Source organism: Schistocerca nitens, chromosome 11 (assembly GCF_023898315.1).
Source record: "Schistocerca nitens isolate TAMUIC-IGC-003100 chromosome 11, iqSchNite1.1, whole genome shotgun sequence".
In the NCBI taxonomy this organism is placed as follows: Eukaryota; Metazoa; Arthropoda; class Insecta; order Orthoptera; family Acrididae; genus Schistocerca; species Schistocerca nitens.
The window spans coordinates 115,284,390-115,301,575 of NC_064624.1; the positions used below are offsets into that span (position 1 = coordinate 115,284,390).

The 17,186-nt window shown below is 42.7% G+C and overlaps 1 pseudogene; it reads right to left on the reverse strand.

The window, feature by feature from the left end:
• Nucleotides 1–6,104: 6,104 nt before the first annotated feature.
• Nucleotides 6,105–6,222, reverse strand: LOC126214030 (5S ribosomal RNA; annotated as a pseudogene).
• Nucleotides 6,223–17,186: the final 10,964 nt, after the last annotated feature.

A 17,186-nucleotide genomic window follows, 5' to 3' on the forward strand; every position in this document is an offset into this window, starting at 1 on the left:
GGGTGTTGTGTGATGTCCTTAGGCTAGTTAGGTTTAAGTAGTTCTAATTTCTAGGGGACTGATGATCATGGATGTCAAGTCCCATAGTGCTCAGAGCAATTTTTTTTCTAAATTTTTCTTAATAACAACGCCGCCTTCCCTCCATGGATTCCCATTTGAGTTCCGGAAGCATCTCCGTAAAAATTAAGTGTTGTTTGAACCTACCCGTAACAAATCTAGCAGCCCCCCCCCCCACCCCTCGTTTGAATTGCTTCGATGTCTTTCTTCAATCTGATTAGTTCAAATGGTTCTGACAAGGGAACCTCCCCATCGCACCCCCCTCTAATTTAGGTATAAGTTGGCACAGTGGATAGGCCTTGAAAAACTGAACACAGATCAATCGAGAAAACATGAAGAAGTTGTGTAGAACTATGAAAAAAAATAAGCAAAATATACAAACTGAGTAGTCCATGCGCATGATAGGCAACATCTACATCTACATCTACATCTATACTCCGCGAGCCACCTTACGGTGTGTGGCGGAGGGTACTTATTGTACCACTATCTGATCCCCCCTTCCCTGTTCCATTCACGAATTGTGCGTGGGAAGAACGACTGCTTGTAAGTCTCCGTATTTGCTCTAATTTCTCGGATCTTTTCGTTGTGATCATTACGCGAGATATATGTGGGCGGTAGTAATATGTTGCCCATCTCTTCCCGGAATGTGCTCTCTCGTAATTTCGATAATAAACCTCTCCGTATTGCGTAACGCCTTTCTAGAAGTGTCTTCCACTGGAGCTTGTTCAGCATCTCCGTAACGCTCTCGCGCTGACTAAATGTCCCCATGACGAATCGCGCTGCTTTTCGCTGGATCATGTCTATCTCTTCTATTAATCCAACCTGGTAAGGGTCCCATACTGATGAGCAATACTCAAGAATCGGACGAACAAGCGTTTTGTAAGCTACTTCTTTCGTCGATGAGTCACATTTTCTTAGAATTCTTCCTATGAATCTCAACCTGGCGCCTGCTTTTCCCACTATTTGTTTTATGTGATCATTCCACTTCAGATCGCTCCGGATAGTAACTCCTAAGTATTTTACGGTCGTTACCGCTTCCAATGATTTACCACCTATGGCATAATCGTACTGGAATGGATCTCTGCCCCTATGTATGCGCATTATATTACATTTATCTACGTTTAGGGAAAGCTGCCAGCTGTCGCACCATTCATTAATCCTCTGCAGGTCTTCCTGGAGTACGTACGAGTCTTCTGATGTTGCTACTTTCTTGTAGACAACCGTGTCATCTGCAAATAGCCTCACGGAGCTACCGATGTTGTCAACTAAGTCATTTATGTATATTGTAAACAATAAAGGTCCTATCACGCTTCCTTGCGGTACTCCCGAAATTACCTCTACATCTGCAGATTTTGAACCGTTAAGAATGACATGTTGTGTTCTTTCTTCTAGGAAATCCTGAATCCAATCACAAACCTGGTCCGATATTCCGTAAGCTCGTATTTTTTTCACTAAACGTAAGTGCGGAACCGTATCAAATGCCTTCCTGAAGTCCAGGAATACGGCATCAATCTGCTCGCCAGTGTCTACGGCACTGTGAATTTCTTGGGCAAATAGGGCGAGCTGAGTTTCACATGATCTCTGTTTGCGGAATCCATGTTGGTTATGATGAAGGAGATTTGTATTATCTAAGAACGTCATAATACGAGAACATAAAACATGTTCCATTATTCTACAACAGATTGACGTAAGCGAAATAGGCCTATAATTATTCGCATCTGATTTATGACCCTTCTTCAAGGATAGTTTGAGCTCAGGAGCGCCGTGGTCCCGTAGTTAGCGTGAGCAGCTGCGGAATGAGAGGTCCTTGGTTCAAGTCTTGCCTCGAGTGAAAAGTTTACTTTTTTATTTTCGCAAAGTTATGATCTGTCCGTTGGTTCATTGACGTCTCTGTTCACTGTAGTAAGTTTAGTGTCTGTGTTTTGCGACCGCACCGCAAAACCGTGCGATTAGTAGACGAAAGGAGGTACCTCTCCAATGGGAACCGAAAACGTTTGATTGCAAGGACATAGGTCAACAGATTCCTCCACAGGAAAACACGTCTGATATATTCTATACGACACTGGTGACGGCATGTGCGTCACATGACAGGAATATGATGTCGGCCCACCCAACTTGTACACTTGGCGAATGGGTAGAAAGATTCTTCTACCTTGCCCGATTTAGGTTTTCTTGTGGATGTGATAATCATAATTTAAATAAAATAAATTAAACTTTCCACTCGAGGGAAAACTTGAACCAAAGCCCTCTCATTCCGGAGCTGCTCACGCTAAGCACGGGACCACGGCGCTCCTGAGCTCAAATTATCCTTGATGTTTCGTATCTTGCGCATGGACTACTCAGTTTGTACATTTTGCTTATTTGTTTCATAGTTCCACACAACTTTTTCCTCTTTTCTCGATTGATCTGTGTACAGTTTTTCAAGGCTTATCCACTGTGCCAAGTTATAATTAAATCTGAGGGGCGTGCGATGGGGAGGTTCCCTTGTGAGGACTGTGGGAACATATGTGGTCATCAGTCCCCTGGAACTTAGAACTACTTAAACCTAACCAACCTAAGGACACCACACACATCCATGTCCGAGGCAGGATTCGAACCTGCGACCGTAGCGGTCGCGCGGTTCCAGACTGTAGCGCCTAGAACCACTCGGTCACTCCGGCCGGCCCTTCAATCTGACCTGGTTCAAAAATGGTTCAAATGGCTCTGAGCACTATGGGACTTAACGTCTGAGGTCATCAGTCCTCTAGCCTTAGAACAACTTAAACCTAACTTACCTAAGCACATCACACACATCGATGCCCGAGGCAGGATTCGAACCTGCGACCATAGCAGTCGCGCGCTTCCGGACTGAAGCGCCTAGAACCGCTCGGCCACTGCCACCGGCTAGAAGTAAAAAGGTATGAGGAAAGAAACAACATAGCTTTGAATATCACTTAATTATTGAAAAGATTGAAATAATATTCGGGAAAACTCCAGCACAATCGCACGCTTCTTAGGTGACCAGACGAAAAGCGTAAAATGCTCTCGTTCCCATCGTACATAGTATTCTAATTACAAACAGCAGCGATGAAAATTCCTAACGTAAACAGAGAATAATTTTTCTGTGCGAGCTATCAGTGATGCAAAAGCATACTGCAGGGATTTCACCGTACTGTTGAATACTGAAGACACTTAAGGCATTAATTACAGTCAGTCGTCTGGTAATCTCTTAGCTCCTTCCTCATCCGAATCCGAGAAATACATTTCTGGAACCGTGATCTGCTACGTTGATAACGAGTCGATCAACAACAGAATGCACGAAGCTAAGCTTTCCTTTTGTGACGAGCCGTTCTATACCCCGCCAGCGTTCGGCAGTGACGTGTGGAAAAGCTGCGTGCTTTAGTTCCATTACGTCTAGCACCGTAACACTCTTGTTATTTCGCGAATCAAATCCGTGAACTTGGCTCCAGGTCAGTTCTGTTGGGTCATGATGTACTGGTACAGTGGCAAACGTAAAATTGCGGAATTTGTATGGTGTGTTCGATGCTGTGAAAATGATTGTTTTTCATATCTCTACCACAGTTATCTACATCTGCGGTATAAAACATCGGACGTAGTCCAAATAAAGAGTATTTAGTTTTTCATTTTTGCCTTAAAAATTAAATTGTTGTGTTTTCTTAATTTAAGCAACCTTTATTAACAGTCTTTCATAAAATATCGATAAATAAGAAGTTATATTTGAAATAAAAATAAGCGTTTCGCGTGCAATATGTAACTGAGAACAAGCAGTACATTATTCGTAAAAAAATGATCATGAATTTTTCAATTACGAGATGTACGTATTTCAAGTAGAGCGATTAAAAAAAGTAACTCAGACGGGATTTGATTCACCGAACTACGATCTGGAGGAGATCGACAAGTTACTTTTTTTTTCCTTTTTTTCGTCCTTCACGCTTGCCAAGTGTTGCCTTCTCGGCCCGGGTTCTCCGCCTTTAAAGAATTTGATGATGTGGAAACGCGCTTCTTCTGAACGACAAACGAAGTAAGCCCCTTCTGTTGCCTTTGTTTGCGACATGGCTTGAATAAAAATAAATAAGCTACCGATTGTGCTATACATATATGGACAATTAATGTGTTAGTCGTATCTATAACACGCCCTCGGAAAACTTCAAAGTCGATTATCTCTGTAAATTTATGAAAAACATTAAGAACAACCTATTTCTCCGCACCTTTAACCGTGTTCCACTACCGAACAAGAAGCAAAGTCAGCCGTTTTCATAGTGCATATTAACAGCGCGACAATCGGAGCACAACAGCGCAGAGTTTGGGACTGCACGATTTTTGAAGTAAGTGCTACATAGCTAACTCGTGATTAAGAAATACGTCGATGGTTGTCAATACATTTGAATATCTTGCACCTTCATTTAACGTAACTTAGTAATAATTAGGGCCCGGATTTTAATGACAAGTCATTTTCTTCCGAACTATAGGGTGAATTTTAGAACAATTTATACACAAATCTAGGCATTTTAGTGTCGAAAAATGTATTTTGATTGTGCATATAAAGTCATATTTCAACAAATTTTAGTAATAGGCCATATTGCGGCTAACTTTTAATATAATATGTCATATTCCCGTCAACGTTTGCCAAAAATGCATATACCGTTTTTCTCGTATCGTACGGGACACACAAATAAGAAAATGAATATGTTGCTCACGAGACAATATTTAACGTGCTATTATGAAAGATAAACAGACAAATTAGAACATAGCTTTATTTCTCAGGACTGTAGCAGAAACTTGGCATATATCAACGCCAATTTTTCAGTGATATCAAAAGCCATGAAGCGACTGGAAGCTGTTGGCACTCAGCTATGTGAGGCCCTGAGTATTGTGCAACATGTGCAGACTGAGTTGGGTCGAGCTCGTGGTCATGTGGCTGACAAAGTGAAAACCAAATTGGAAAGTTTTCTCCAACTGAATGCTGGATATTCTACACCGTACAAAATTAGTGACAGTCTTTGAGGGAATGCCGCAGCATTTGAAGATACTGGAACAAAGCTGAACTCCAGTGACCTGTCTGCCTTCAAATACGCTGCAGTGACGTCTTGTGAAGTGGAGTGGAGCATTTCCACGTAGAAAACTATCCTCAGCGACAACCGTAGATCTTTGACAATGGAAAACCTGAAAATGCACCTTGTGATCCAGTGCAACTCTGCAGATACTAAAGATTGACATGCGGTATTAAATAATGCGAAACGCTTTAAATACTATGTAGAAATAAAAACATTGTTTTCCTGTTTCGGTAGATGATCTTTTCACTGTACTTTGTGTTTGGAAAATAAAACATTCAGGAATTAAAAAAATAGCTCCAAATTAGCCACAAACCGCACAGAAAGAAATATTTTGAGAAGTGAATTTTGGATTACTTCATGGCGAATAAAAAATTAAACAAACAAAGAAGAATGCTTTAAATAAACTTCTATTAAGTCATATTTTATTTTTTAAGGTTATATTTATGTAAGTTTTAGGTCATAAATGCTTGCATATTTCATTGTTTTTTAGGTAATTAAAATCTGGGCCCTAGTAATAATATATCTCATACATCAGTAGGAGCTACTTATACACACAGGTATCTGACAAGGAGATCGACTCTCACCAATCCTGTTTAACATAGTCTTAGACAAAATTGTCAAACAATGGGAAAAACAAGTTAAAGGAATACATCTAGGAAGAACACGTGAAACAAGAGCAATCAGAAAATGTCCGGCATTTGCAGATGACATAGCCATACTTAGTAATAACACACAGGAGGCAAAGGAAGCACTGGAAAACCTACATGAAATAACTGCCAAAAAAAAAACGAAACTCCTCCCGAACAGGCCATGAAGACCCAACGGTTCCGACCGGCCGCCGTGTCTTCCTCAATGACACTGCATGCGGATATGGAGGGGCATGTGGTCAGCACACCGCTCTCCCGGCTGTACGTCAGTTTCCGAAACCGGAGCCGCTACTTCTCAGTCAAGTAGCTCCTCAGTTTGCCTCACAAGGGCTGAGTGGACCTCGCTTGCCAACAGCGCTGGGCAGCCCGGATGGTCACCCATCCAAGTACTAGCCCAGCCCGACAGCGCTTAACTTCGGTGATGTGACAGGAACCGGTGTTACCACTGCGGCAAGGCCATTGGCAGCTGCCAAAACAGGTCTACAGATATCGTATGAGAAGACTCAGTACATGGAACGACAAACCAACAATGTGCACATCATGTAAACGATGTATGGATCCGTAAAAAAGAGTCGAAAAATTTAAATATTTAGGGGAATACATACAAATAGGAAGATCAAACAAGGCATCCAGCATAGAACGAACAGAAAGACTCCACAAAGCATACAAACTCACATGGTGGTCACATTATAATACGAAAAGCGTATCAAGACAGGCCAAAATTAGACACTACAAAACAGTTGTATTACCAGAAGCACTATATGCGTCAGAAACTACCACAATTGGAGCATCAGGCATTATAAGAAACAGAAAAAATACGACGCAAAATTCAGGAAAATATTCGGGCCAATACACAAAGATGGCATATGGATGAAAAGATCTACCAGTGAGTTATACCAACACACTGACAGACTCACAGACATCATCAGAAAACGCAGACTAAATTTCTACGGACACATACAGAGAATGGACGACAAAAAAATGCTTCAAATGGCTCTGAGCACTATGGGATTTAACTACTGAGGTCATCAGTCCCCTAGAACTTAGAACTACTTAAACCTAACTAACCTAAGGACAACACACACATCCATGCCCGAGACACGATAAGAACCTGCTACCATTGCGGTTGCGCGGTTCCAAAGTATAGCGCCCAGAACCGCTCGGCCACTCCGGCCGGCAGAATGGACAACACCAGACTTACAAAGAGAATCTTTGATGTAGTAAAACGTACAAGCCTTAAAACAAATTGCTATCATGAAATAGAGGAAGACATAAGGCAGCTGGGGATCAACAAACAAATGATAAAAGACAGAAGGAATTCAGGAACAAAATTAGGAAAGCAAAATAGATGGTAAATAAGAGGAAGATGGGAGCATTATGGATGGAACAAAGTAAACAAGAGCATAGTCAAAGGATGAAGAGATTTTGGGAGAGAAAAGAAAGAAACGAAAGAAGTGAAAATTGTGTCATCATGAGATATTTGAGTTCAAACACTGTCCATAAAGGCAAAAATGATATGAGTGAATGAAGTAGGAGCTACTTCCAGGAGCGTAACACCACCAGTGTACCCGTGCGACCGTGTCAACAAAATATTTTCACATTCGGAGGAGAAAGTTGGTGATTGGAATTTCGTGAGAAGATACCATCGCAACGAAAAACGCCTTTCTTTTAATGATTTCCAGCCCAAATCCTGTGTAATTTCTGTGACACTCTCTCCCATATTTCGCGATAATACAAAATGTGCCGCCTTTCTTTGAACTTTTTCGATGTACTCCTTCAGTCCTATCTGGTAAGGATCCCACACCGCGCAGCAGTATTCTAAAAGAGGACCGAGTGTAGGCAGTCTCCTTAGTAGGTCTGCCAATAAAACGCCCTGCCAATAAAACGCCTTTGATTAGCCTTCCCCACAACATTTTCTATGTGTTCCTTCCTATTTACGTTGTTCGTAATTGTAATACCTAGGTATTTAGTTGAATTTACGGCTTTTAAATTAGTCTGATTTTTCGTGTAACCGAAGTTTAACGAGTTCCTTTTAGCACTGATGTGGATGACCTCAAACTTTTCGTTATTTAGGGTCAACTGCCAATTTTCGTACCATTCCGATATTTTTTCCAAATGATTTTGCAGTTTGTTTCGATCTTCTGATGACTTTATTAGTCGATAAACGATAGCGTCATCTGCAAACAACCGAAGACGGCTGCTCAGATTGCCTCCCAAATCGTTTATATAGATGAGGAACAGCAAAGGGCCTATAACACTACCTTGGGGAACGCCAGAAATCACTTTTGTTTTACTCGATGACTTTCCGTCAGTTACTACGAACTGTGACCTCTCAGACAGGAAATCGCAAACCCAGTCACATAACTGAACGATATTCCATAAGCACGCAATTTCACTACGAGCCGCTTGTGTGGTACAGTGTCAAAAGTCCTCCGGATATCCAGGAATACGCAATCGATGTGAAATCCCTTGTCAATAGCACTCAGCACTTCATGTGGATTAAGAGCTAGTTGTGTTTCACAGGAACGATGTTTTCTAAACCCATGTTGACTGTGTGTCAATAGACCGTTTCCTTCGAGGTAGTTCATGATGTCGGAACACAATATATGTTCTAAAATCCCGCTGCACATCGACGTTGATGATATGGGCCTGTAATTTAGTGGATTACTCGTACTACCTTGCTTGAATATTGGTGTGACCTGTGCAACTTTCCAGTCTTTGGGTATGGATCTTTCGTCGAGCGAACGGGTTGTATATGATTGTTAAGTATGGAGCTAATCTATCAGCATACTCTGATAGGGACCTAATTGGTATACAGTCTGGACCAGGAGACTTGCTTTTATTAAGTGGTTTGAATTGCTTCACTACTCTGAAGATATTTACTTCTACGTTACTCATGTTGGCAGCTGATCTCGATTCGAATTCTGGAATATTTACTTCTTTTGTGAAGGCATTTCGGAAGGCTGTGTTTAGTAACTCTGCTTTGGCAGCACTGTCTTCGATAGTATCTCCATTGTTATCGCGCAGGGATTGTTTCTTGCCGCTAACACATGAGACCAGAATCTCTTTGGATTTTCTGCCAGGTTTCGAGACAAAGTTTCGTTGTGGAAACTGTTAAAGGCGTCTCGCATCGAACTCCACGCTAAATTTCGAGCTTCTGTAAAAGATCGCCAATGTTGGGAATTTTGCGTCTGTTTAAATTTGGTATGTTTGTTTCGTTGTTTTTGCAGCAGTGTTCTAACCCGCACCATGAGTTCTGTCGCGGACCCTGTGGTTTATATCACAACTCAAATGAGTTTGTGAATAAAATCTTCTGCACGGGCTGTTAAAAACACCTTTACCAAAAAGGCACCACCGGTTTCACAACAGTAGAAATAAATCAGCTGATGGGTGACAGGTTTCATTTAAACAGTCGCGGCGCGGGAAAGTGACTGCTTAGAGCCAGGCCCCAGTATTCATCGTCAAGATAAAAACATATAGCATTAAGCGACTCGGCTCTACTTCGCTGCGCCTTGACTGTGTAAAAGGACGTATTACCTATCACCTGAAGACGCGTTTGTACTGATGCGGAACCGGTACTGAGTTTGTAATAAAACTGGTTTAACAGCCAGCGCAGAAGATTTTATTCACTATGTGGAATTTTGGCTGCGGCTGCCGGACGTCTGAAATAATATGACCAAACGAATTGATGCGGAGTGCCAAACAGGATGATTCACGAAGATATGCAAATATTTTAATATACACTCCTGGAAATGGAAAAAAGAACACATTGACACCGGTGTGTCAGACCCACCATACTTGCTCCGGACACTGCGAGAGGGCTGTACAAGCAATGATCACACGCACGGCACAGCGGACACACCAGGAACCGCGGTGTTGGCCGTCGAATGGTGCTAGCTGCGCAGCATTTGTGCACCGCCGCCGTCAGTGTCAGCCAGTTTGCCGTCGCACACGGAGCTCCATCGCAGTCTTTAACACTGGTAGCATGCCGCGACAGCGTGGACGTGAACCGTATGTGCAGTTGACGGACTTTGAGCGAGGGCGTATAGTGGGCATGCGGGAGGCCGGGTGGACGTACCGCCGAATTGCTCAACACGTGGGGCGTGAGGTCTCCCCAGTACATCGATGTTGTCGCCAGTGGTCGGCGGAAGGTGCACGTGCCCGTCGACCTGGGACCGGACCGCAGCGACGCACGGATGCACGCCAAGACCGTAGGATCCTACGCAGTGCCGTAGGGGACCGCACCGCCACTTCCCAGCAAATTAGGGACACTGTTGCTCCTGGGGTATCGGCGAAGACCATTCGCAACCGTCTCCATGAAGCTGGGCTACGGTCCCGCACACCGTTAGGCCGTCTTCCGCTCACGCCCCAACATCGTGCAGCCCGCCTCCAGTGGTGTCGCGACAGGCGTGAATGGAGGGACGAATGGAGACGTGTCGTCTTCAGCGATGAGAGTCGCTTCTGCCTCGGTGCCAATGATGGTCGTATGCGTGTTTGGCGCCGTGCAGGTGAGCGCCACAATCAGGACTGCATACGACCGAGGCACACAGGGCCAACACCCGGCATCATGGTGTGGGGAGCGATCTCCTACACTGGCCGTACACCACTGGTGATCGTCGAGGGGACACTGAATAGTGCACGGTACATCCAAACCGTCATCGAACCCATCGTTCTACCATTCCTAGACCGGCAAGGGAACTTGCTGTTCCAACAGGACAATGCACGTCCGCATGTATCCCGTGCCACCCAACGTGCTCTAGAAGGTGTAAGTCAACTACCCTGGCCAGCAAGATCTCCGGATCTGTCCCCCATTGAGCATGTTTGGGACTGGATGAAGCGTCGTCTCACGCGGTCTGCACGTCCAGCACGAACGCTGGTCCAACTGAGGCGCCAGGTGGAAATGGCATGGCAAGCCGTTCCACAGGACTACATCCAGCATCTCTACGATCGTCTCCATGGGAGAATAGCAGCCTGCATTGCTGCGAAAGGTGGATATACACTGTACTAGTGCCGACATTGTGCATGCTCTGTTGCCTGTGTCTATGTGCCTGTGGTTCTGTCAGTGTGATCATGTGATGTATCTGACCCCAGGAATGTGTCAATAAAGTTTCCCCTTCCTGGGACAATGAATTCACGGTGTTCTTATTTCAATTTCCAGGAGTGTATTATTCTATAAGTAAAACTGAAGAAACAACTTCCGATAAAAATCTCACAACTGTTCAGCTGCGGAGTTACGCTAGTAAAAGATTTTGCCTGAAATTTAGCAACTTCGCTTGTATGAAGCCATCACAAAGCTGTACGAGGTTAAAGTAAAGCAGGATTTCCATTTGTTGTTGTTGTTGTCTTCAGTCCTGAGACTGGTTTGATGCAGCTCTCCATGCTACTCTATCCTGTGCAAGCTTCTTCATCTCCCAGTACCTGCTGCAGCCTACATCCTTCTGAATCTGCTTAGTGTATTCATCTCTTCGTCTCACTCTCCGATTTTTACCCTCCACGCTGCCCTCCAATACTAAATTGATGAACCGTTTATGCTTCAGAACATGTCCTACCAACCGATCACTTCTTCTAGTCAAGTTGTGCCACAAACTCCTCCCCAATTCTATTCAATAACTCCTCATTAGTTATGTGATCTACCCATCTAATCTTCAGCATTCTTCTATAGCACCACATTTCGAAAACTTCTATTCTCTTCTTGTCCTAAGTATTTATCGTCCATGTTTCACTTCCATACATGGCTACACTCCATACAAATACTTTCAGAAACGACTTCCTGACACTTAAATCTATACTCGATGTTAACAAATTTCTCTTCTTCAGAAACGCTTTCCTTGCCATTGCCAGTCTACATTTTATATCCTCTCTACTTCGACCATCATCGGTTATTTTGCTCCCCAAATAGCAAAACTCCTTTACTGCTTTATGTGTCTCATTTCCTAATCTAATTCCCTCAGCATCACCCGACTTAATTCGACTACATTCCATTATCCTCGTTTTGCTTTTGTTGATGTTCATCTTATATCCTCCTTTCAAGAGACTGTTCATTTCGTTCAGCTGCTCGTCCAGGTCCTTTGCTGTCTCTGACAGAATTACAATGTCATCGGCGAACCTCAACGTTCGTATTTCTTCTCCATGGATTTTAATTCCAACTCCGAACTTTTCTTTTGTTTCCTTTACTGCTTGCTCAATATACAGATTGAATAACATCGGGGATAGGCTACAACCCTGTATTAGTCTGTCGGAAAAGAACACAAACGCCCCAAAAAGGGCTTGGAATGTTGTGTGATCACTTACCGAAGGAAGGTATCAGTGATCAGTGATCCTGTGACAGCATCTATGACGACGGCTCCTACAAGGAATGTTAAGAAAGGTACGAGGATATATTTTCTCGGCATGGGTGACAGGATACAAATTTCAGAACATCTCAGCAGTCAGCATTAAATATTCGGAGATGAGGACGAAGATGTGCAGAACAGATGGAAAAAATTCAAAGGCATCTTTCAATATACCCTAGACATGTGTGTTCCGTGTGTAGTGGTTAATAAAAAAGAAAAAAGAGAAGAAAAGAAAAGGTTGAAAATGTGGGAAGAAATGGTGAATAAAAAGTGGTTTTAAAATCGTTAGTGACCGTGAAAAAGGGAAAGAATAAAATGCAAATCGTACTTGGTATTAGCTATCGGACTTCGTGATTTGGAAAAACTATTGTTGGGGTGGTCCTTGTGGCGTTTCTGAGCAAAGGTCAAACCAATTTCCACTACAAAAATTATTTGAAAGAGAACAGAGAATCACAAAATGTGATTAACAGGGGGAAATGGCGTAGTTAAGAGTTCAATCTTTACCATGTTAACATGTCTTCTCTCGTGCGGCGTCCAGGTCTTGTTCTCCAAGAATCTCCCGCTTCATTTCTGCGTGAAAAGTCGTAGCTGCTCCAAAACCTTGCAATAAATTTCACTGTCCACCAATTACTAATGTATCCAAATTAAAACCATCTTGATATTGAATGTAATGTATTTTACGTTGCTGCTTCCATCCTCCGAATTTCATACAAACTTCCACAATACGTCTGCACATTAATAAGGTTTTTCGTCTTAATGAGACCAAGACTAGCTAGTGAGTAAGTTAAACTTCCGCTCTCAAGAAACAAGAGCGGGTAGAAAACAAAAAGAGTTACAATTTTAGTACCTTCATTTTCTTATATATTTTCTCTGCCATCGAGCGCTCATACAGCTGCGATAGTATAATTTATATCTGAGGGAACGAGTGTATCGCGGCGAAATTCAGAGTCCCGTTACACCGATTCCATATTCTGTTAAGGCCGGTATTACACTATCAAATTTCTTTGTCAAAGATTTGATCAAAGATGTGATCAAATATTCCGTCAAATATATTTGACAAAGATCTTTGACGTAGCGCTAGAAGGGCTTTTACACTGACATCATATTTTTCGTCAAAGTTCAAGATGGCTGACAACAACTTGTTATTAACCGCAGCAGTTGTACGTACTCCAATTGCATTGTGTGCACATGCCGAAAAGAAGTGGGGGAAAAACAGGAACCATACATACGAGGTTGACAGTCTTAAATTCCTGGGATTACAACTTGATAATAAATTCAGTTGGGAGGAGCACATAACAGAAGTGCAGAAAGGGCCTTAACAAATCTGTATTTGCAATTCGAGTGTTAGCAGACATAGGCAACATAAAAATGAAAAAGCTTGCATACTTTCATCCCATAATGTCATATGGGATAATATTTTGGGGTAAATCTTCAAGTCAAACAAAAGTTTTCAGAGTCCAAAAGCGTGTAATACGTATTATTTGTGGAGTAAATTCACGGACGTCCAGCAGAAACCTCTTCAAAGACCTGGGTATACTAACTACTGCCTCTCAGTATATTTACTCCTTAATGAAATTTGTCCTAAACAATATATCTCTTTTTCCAACAAACAACTCAGTTCATACATAAAATACCAGGAACAAAAATGATCTGCACAAGGACTTAAAAGCACTTACTTTAGTTCAAAAAGGGGTCCACTACTCAGGGACACTCATCTTCAATAATGTGCCAGCAAACATAAAAAATTTAGTTACTAATAAAGATCAGGTTAAAAGGAGCCTGAAAGACTTACTACTGGCCAACTCCTTCTACTCCATTGGCGAAATTTTTAATAGAAACAAATGATGTATTTATTCACACTGTTCGTATTGTTATTTCAGCTTAAAAAAATCGACATGTTCCACATCCACGAGGATCTCCTCAGCACGGATCTATGGAACGAAAAACTAATCTAATCTGGGTGAAGCCGTGGGTTTTACGACGACACGATAAAAGCATTCAACAAAACTTGTTACGTGAGCTTGCAGTGGAAGACGTCAAGTTGTACATCAATTACTTAAGAATGGATGAGCATACATTTCTGTATGTGCTCAATGAAGTGTATCCTCATATCACAAAGCACAATATTCACTTAAGAACTGCTACATCTTCAGAAGACAGGCTCACTGTAACACTCCGATTCCTTGACACAGGAGAGGGTTATGTTTAGGTTAGGTTAGGTCAGGTCACGTCTCCAATCTTCTTAATCTATTTTTGTATTCAGGGTGCCTCACGTTGTAAAGCGCCTCATCAGCTTCAGACATCTCTATTAATTTTGTAGTTGTCGGCACACACCAATTGTATTTACCGGCAATGGTTATAAAAACACTACAGACGACAGAACGTTACAGCGATGCTAGCGCTCCATGTGGTAACATGTCACATTGCAATGAACAGAAGACAAGCGATTTATTTGATCAAATATACAGCGAGGCCCTAGATTTGATCAAATATTGGACGAAATTTGACAAAGTCCCTATTACACTAACAAATATCTTTGACAAAGATATTGGACAAAGAAATTTGATAGTGTAATACCGGCCTAACAGTCATTGGGTCTCCACCAACGCGAGCAGCAGTGTCGCGATACGATAAACAGCAGTCGCGAAAGGCTACAATCCGACCTTTATGAAAGTCGGAAACGTGATGGTACACATTTCTCCTCCTTACACGAGGCATCACAACAACATTTCACCAGGCAACGCCGGTCAACTGCTGTTTCTGTACCAGAAATCGGTTGGAAACTTTCCTCATGTCAGCACGTTTTAGGTGTCGCCACCGGCGCCAACCTTGTGTGAATGCTGTGAAAAGCTAATCATTTGCACATCACAGCATCTTCTTCCTGTCGGTTAAATTTCGCGTCTGTAGCACGTCATCTTCGTGGTGTAGCAATTTTAATGGTCAGTTGTGCTCGTGCATCAGCTTTCTGTCGTGTTTTGTGAACCATGGGGGATCACTTCCGTCTCTCATTAATTTATTTGGTATGAATGTCTCGAGTGCTGTTGATACTTTTTCTTTGAACTTAAGCCACTTATGGTGTTCACTTACATAGTTTGGAAGGATTGGAGAATGTCTCTTAGAAAGGCGTCAACCGAATTTTTAGTTGCTTTTATAAATAGATATATTTCGCGTTTAGTTTTGGTGAATTTCTGTCTTACGGAACTGAGCCTCGCTACGACTGTGTGTTCACTAATCCCTGTATCCGCCGTGATGCTCAGGATTATCTGTGGCCAAGAGGTCAAGTGTGTTCGTAACGCCGACCGGTGTGGCCGTGCGGTTGTAGGCGCTTCAGTCTGGAACCGCGTCGTTACGCGGCTACTGTCGCAGGTTCGAATCCTGCCTCTGGCATGGATGTGTGTGATGTCCTTAGGTTAGTTAGGTTTAAGTAATTCTAAGTTCTAGGGGACTGATGACCTCAGATGTTAAGTCCCATAGTGCTCAGAGCGATTTGAACCATTTTTGTATTTTTGTCAACATACGGAAGGTAAATTGAAGTCAGTGCCAACTCTAATTGTATGAGTAGGGTACCTATTTGTGATGAGGCGCAAGTTTTCTTGGAACTGTTCAGCAACTGTTTCATCTAAAGAGCCAGTTAGTAATTTATTCCGGTTGTCGAATATCTCCGCCCAATAATAAGTCACAGGAAGTATCTGCTTCAGTGTCGCACGTGAGCTGGAACACACACTACATTATTTTTCTTTAAGTTGTGCTTCTTGTTTCTGTTGTAGTGCAGATCATTACAATTGCGGCTTTTCCCTCCAAAACCTAGGATGCTTTCTCTGTGACCCTATAAATAACAGAGCTAAACAATGTACGTTACAAGCATAGCATTCTGATTACTTCATTTCCTTATTTCTAACATTTCTTATTTCTAAAATTGTACGTCGAGTTTAGATGACATGTCAATCATAGATGATCTTATCTCTATTTAGTGAACGTATTTTCAGTCATGTTTTGAACACTGTCCCGCTACACTTTATTAACTAATGCCCGTACTCGCTTCCTACGCCCGGGTTCCCGGGTTCGATTCCCGGCGGGGTCAGGGATTTTCTCTGCCTCGTGATGGCTGGGTGCTGTGTGCTGTCCTTAGGTTAGTTAGGTTTAAGTAGTTCTAAGTTGTAGGGGACTGATGACCATAGATGTTAAGTCCCATAGTGCTCAGAGCCATTTGAACCATTAACTAATGTTTCGCCGCAAGGGATATCGCAATTTAATATGGAGTATGTCGTTCTTCTTTTCGAACATCCACATACCCATTTCTTCTTTCCTTGTTGTCTTTTGGGCACGCAATTGTAGTAATTAAAGTAGGCACAAATGCAGCGATCAAAAAGAAATTCGCATTCTCTTTACTTCGTTCCTTTCTTGTTGCTCCCATGCCGATGGACTGTTTCTATGGCAATCAGTAAGCGTGAAAGGAAGCTACCGTACAGACAGAGGGATCTATATTTATACTTGGCAGAACTAATTAAATACTGACATAATCGTCGGTATTGCTTTCGTTTCCCAAAAGTTATAAATATTTCGATTTCAGAAAAGAAGCTCTGTATTTGGTCAAGATGTCGAAGGAGAAGTTCGCTTACGTACTGGTTGTATCCAGTAAGATGTGGAGACGGCGGTTTGAAAGCGGACAGAAGTACGAGGAAGGGCGTCCCTTACTTGAGGGATCGCTACTCAAGCTACCTGTCGAAGGGGCAAGTGTGGCAAATGTCTGGCATTCTTGCCTCCAGTCAGCGGCACAAAGAAACGAGATAAACATCGCCCGCACAGGCGGTATCTCCCGGAAGAGGAAACTGGCTGTTTCCTTTGTCCTGCCCAACAACTGTCTCACAGAACGTTCGCTACGAGAGAACCAACGTATCGGTCAGCTGGTACGTCGATTTGAGTTGCAAACAGTTGCTACAATAAACGCTATTTTTCCTTTTTCTCAAGCGATACGCTGCGAACTATGGATGAAGGGCAACAGGAATATTCCATATCTCTACATTCCCGGAAAGCATATCACACGGCGTCGCATTGGAGGCTGTTAACGAAGGTGCGAGCACGTGGAATAGCTTCCG